The sequence below is a fragment of the Sinocyclocheilus rhinocerous genome, unplaced genomic scaffold, assembly GCF_001515625.1.
Source record: "Sinocyclocheilus rhinocerous isolate Xijiao unplaced genomic scaffold, SAMN03320098_v1.1 scaffold115, whole genome shotgun sequence".
Taxonomy (NCBI): Eukaryota; Metazoa; Chordata; class Actinopteri; order Cypriniformes; family Cyprinidae; genus Sinocyclocheilus; species Sinocyclocheilus rhinocerous.
This window is the reverse complement of record NW_015650001.1, coordinates 279,869-284,905: the sequence shown is the minus strand read 5'-3', so window position 1 is coordinate 284,905 and position 5,037 is coordinate 279,869.

Sequence of the window (5,037 nt, the reverse complement as noted above, 5' to 3'; positions counted from 1 at the left end):
TTGTGTTTTCTGACTTGTTATAATGTTTTCTGAATTGTTGTTGTGCTTTCTGAATTGTTATTTTGTTTTTTAGACTTGCATTTGCGTTTGTAATTTGTTATTTTGTTTTCAGAATTGTGATTTGCTTTGCACTTCTCGGCCACCGTACATAATGCCTCACCAAACCGCATGCATCAAGAGCATTCACACTGGACAAGGTCTTGCATTCAAAAACAGTTACATGGAGTGCAGCTCAATGAGAATTCATGCAAGAGTCTCAAGACTTTCATTTAGAAACAGAATATTAAAAACAGCACTCACGACTGTGCTGAAAAAGTATTGTAGTATTGCCTCTGACCAACTAAAAACTTGATTACTAAAATAAATCACTGTGGACTGTAGGATGATATACAACAAACAATATACTGACTTGAATACATGTTTCATCTATTCAGTACTAGTCTGCCACAATAATGTAATCTTAAGCTATAATATCTTAATTTGAAAGGTTTTCTCACAAAAAGCAATTCATTGTAAATGTTGATTAAGCATGCCATGGTTTACTTTGATTACAATTTTTATTTGAATAACATCCTTACTTCTAATATGTATTTTGATATGTTGTTATGTTTAGATTTAAAAGTTATAGAGTGCATGTAAGTTTGTCCATTTGCAATTTTTTGCTTATTTTTTCACATGGCGCGATGTTTCCATCTGACATTCCAGGAGTTGTTTAATTAAGAAGTCTTTCATCATTTGAACTTTTTGGATTTAACTTTAATATCTTTTTATATTAAAGAAAGCTAATTAATACCCCTGATCTAAAAATGTAATTTTTGTTCTCCCATTTTAGATCTGTCATCTATATATTTAATTACATTTAAGCACTCACAGATAAATATCACCTTCAGGTTCAGATTTATGTACAGTAAAATGTAAATAGCAAGCCAAAGTTATGGTACTCACACCATAATTTAACAAAAATACATTTAATGATAATTTAGATTGGTATGTGGGTGTGTGACACCCACATACCAATCTACCCACATACCAATCTAAATGATCATTAAAATGCATTTTCATTCGCAAAATAAAACCATTATGCATGTATATAAATTCTATATTATTTATTATTGAATATTATCAATATTAAATATAATTTAATTTTTATTTATTTTATTTTATATTATTTCTGACTGGCTTATTGTAATGAATGGTGATTTTGATCAAACACAAGATGTCCAACAAACAATGAAAAAAGAAAGAGAAAAAAAAACACTGAGCAACACACACTTACAGGCAACTAAAGAAAAATCACTTCAAACAGCAAATAAATAAACAAACAAATAAATAAATTTAATTCACTACAGCCCCTCCACTCCACCAGAAAGACTAAGGGAGACTTCATTAAGTCACCTAAATTTCCTCCATTTACAGGATCTTGATGAAACCAACAAATATGAATGCCAAACAATAAAAACAATGAACACGAACAATATTGTAAACATGCAGCAAAGTGAGGCAGGGGTTCTACAATCTATTCCATAACTGTAATATTTAGAAGAATACAAATGATGTTTGTCATTATTCGAAAGTAATTATTAAACCAGGCAATGCATTCCAGGATTAACTGCTCCATTCATAATTGCAATACATTTTCAATATTATGAAACTTGTAAGCAGTTAATTTTTTCTTCTTCTCTTGCTGACTAAACTGCTTTACCATATACAAATAAATAAATGTTGCTTTCTCAGAAGTCAATTTAGCCAGAAGCAAAAGCACATATTTTCTGCTCTCGCCCATTTTGCCTGTGTTATAAATTTAGCTAAAGGTAGCTTAAGGACATTGTGGGGGAAAATAAAAAACTATGATGTAGTACTACATCATGAACCCTGAATGAGGTCACAATTGCTTTCCAGACTCTTCTGAGAAGCACTATGTAGCTATTTTACTAATTTTACCATGGTAATATCACAGTAAAGCATCTCTTGTGTCTCTTATGTGACCTGTTTTCAGAGTATTTGTTCTCTGAGGTTTTACCTCTCTCTCAGACATTTGACTTGATAAATTTCATTATGCTATAGGTCATATTAGCATGATGTGCATAATGCACATATTCACCCTGCATCACAATTAACCTGCAGCCCATGAGATACAGAACTGCAGAGAAAGCAATTACCAAGCACCAGAGAAAGGTGAAATTGAACTACACAGGGATGATTAATTTTAGATATTATTCAGAACCTATAAGAAAATGTTTCAACAACAAGCTTATTTGTATTCATGTGTTAATGTCAGTTGAGTAATGTTATGTAGCATAAAAGAGATGTTTGAGGATACACAAAAAGTGAAGACAAACTACTGGATTTAGATTTTTCTGATTCCTGGAAAGCTACTAATTTGACAGTCGCAATTACGACGTGATGTGCATTCAAGTGTCCAGAGTCCAAATGAAACCATTCATTTTAGGTGTTTTTTTTTTCACTAGATGGCAAAAAGGAAGCAAACTGAAGAGCAATTAACGGATGTAAATAAATCGATGTATCTTATCATTCTTGTTCTGCCAAAAAAAAAAAGATGGAAAAGTGCAGTCACCCAAGCCTATATTCTTGTTGTAGCAAGCTTTTTCATCAGGTTCATCAATAGTACACAACATACATTTAAACTATTCATACTTTCAACTTTTTGTGATTTTTTTTTAAGGTTTCAAAAGGGGGTTTTCACAGCAAAGCAACAGAAGAACCATATTTGGTTCCTCAAATAACCTTTCAGTGAACAGTTCTTAAAGAATTCTTAGTGTGAAGAGCATTTTAGTAATCTAAAGAACCGTTTTCCCACTACAATGAATCTTTTTGTCCAATATACTGTAAAGGTTCCATGGATGTTAAAGGTTTTCCATGGAACCATAGATTCCAATAAAGAACCTTTATTTATAACACTGTGTCTACACCGGATGCGAGCGGCGCGGCGCGACAAAATTCTATAGAATCCATTATAATCAGCGATGCTGTCTACACTAGATGCGGCGCGGCGCGACACGACAAATCCCCGACAGTAATCTGCTGCCGCGTTCTATTTATGACTTACTGACACAAATTTCAAATGATTTTTAAGGGTCGCTTTGTCGCATCCAGTGTAGACAGACTTTAGCTGTTGCTGCGTGACAACTGTCGCGTCCGGTGTAGACATGGTGTAAGAGTGTACTGGCAGCATCACTCACATTTCACAAGTTCTCTGTCAAAATACTGTGTGTTGAAAAATCTATGCATATTGAGAACATATCCATCAAGATCTAGCAACATGGTACAAGTAGTTTCCTGGATAAAAGCCTTTGACTCCAGTGTCTGAATATTAGTGGGGATATGTGGGTTTGGTATGTATGTGGGCGCGCTACTTTCTGCCCCTCCAGGATAAAGTGAATGATGAAGTTTGGCTGAGTGGAAACCCACACCGCTGTTTCACATCAGAGCAGCTGTTCTTATTTTAAGCGAGGAGGAAAATATGCTTTTCACAAAAATTTGGAATTGGTGAACTGGAGTGATCTGCATTGCCATGTGACAGGAAAAGTAATCTAATGGATTTGCTTCAACAATGTCATCTTCTATCCAACTTAAAAAGTCGTGAAGTATCATGATTTCCATTGTGCTTCAGCACACACTGACCCGAACCTTCTCCATTAGAGTAATTACTGTCTGACAGAAGTTCAGGATGTATTAAATTACAGCTCTTGTATAGTAAGTACTGGTGCATGCTTCGAAATGCAAGTAGTGTTTTGCCATTAATGTTATTGAAATATTTGTTGAATAAAAATAATCTTTGGAAATGTAATTTTGGAATATATCAGTCCCCTCTTGCAAGTGCTCTCTTTCTTTGTGGCTTTTTATCCAGTGTAATATCACATGTCCTTCAACAGTTTCCAAGTTAAGAAGTATTTTATAGTTACTCCCTTCACATTCACATCATGCTTCAGGATCTCAATGACACAATGAAATATAAGAATGCAAAAGTGACACTACACTGGACTGAAACTTTAACCTCTGGTGTTGCTGTAATGAGTGAATAAGCACAAAAAAGAATGTTAAATGTTATCATGCTATTACCATGTTATTACTATAAATTGAGTGCCTGCATATTCATGTTTGCCTTTAAAATTCAGTCTACAAGAAAGTACACAGCCTGCTTGAAAGTACACAGTCTGGATGCCATCTTGCTTCATTTTCAGGTCTATTTCACACTGTCCATGAGTCTTTCAAAAAAAAAAAAAAAATCTAGAGTACAACGAGCTAGAACATCTACTAGAGTATACAGTGACACTTTTTATTTTGCTTGTAATCAATCTATGAATCAATATTTCATCACAATACATGGCTACTTTTGAATGGCAATGGAGAAAGATCCATTTTACCTCCATAAAGGTGTAGTTACAACATCTACCTAGCTGCCAAAGTTTACTAGACAGATCCTGAGCTCCTGACATTGTGTTGCCATTTCTGAAGTGCTTGGCCCTGTTCACAGTGAATGGGGTGGATCTAGAAAATTATTTATAGGATGGCAAGGGGGTGGCAACACCAAAGCAAGCGTCCATATAGTTCTTGAGTATTAATGGCCTGATATACACGTTTGTGTCCATGAATATGCAAACAGTGGTGTAATGTAACGAAGTAATAATACTTCGTTACAGTACTTAAGTATATTTTGGGAGTATCTGTACTTTACTTGAGTTTTTATATTTCAGCCAACTTTTAATTTTACTCCACTACATTTCCTAATTAAAATGTATACTTTTACTCTGATACATTTCCCCGAAGCATATTTGTTACTTACAGTGTTGGGGAGTAACTAGTTACATGTAACAGAATTACGTAATTTAATTACAAAATAAAAGTAATTGTAATCAGTTACAGTTACTGAGAAAAAATGTGTAATTAAATTACAGTTACTTATTAAAATGTTAAGGATTACAAAGGGGGTTACATCTGCTTATTTCACACACACTCCCACATACAGATTTAATTGATTTCTTTCATAAATTGCAGTGACTGCTCTAAAATATGAAA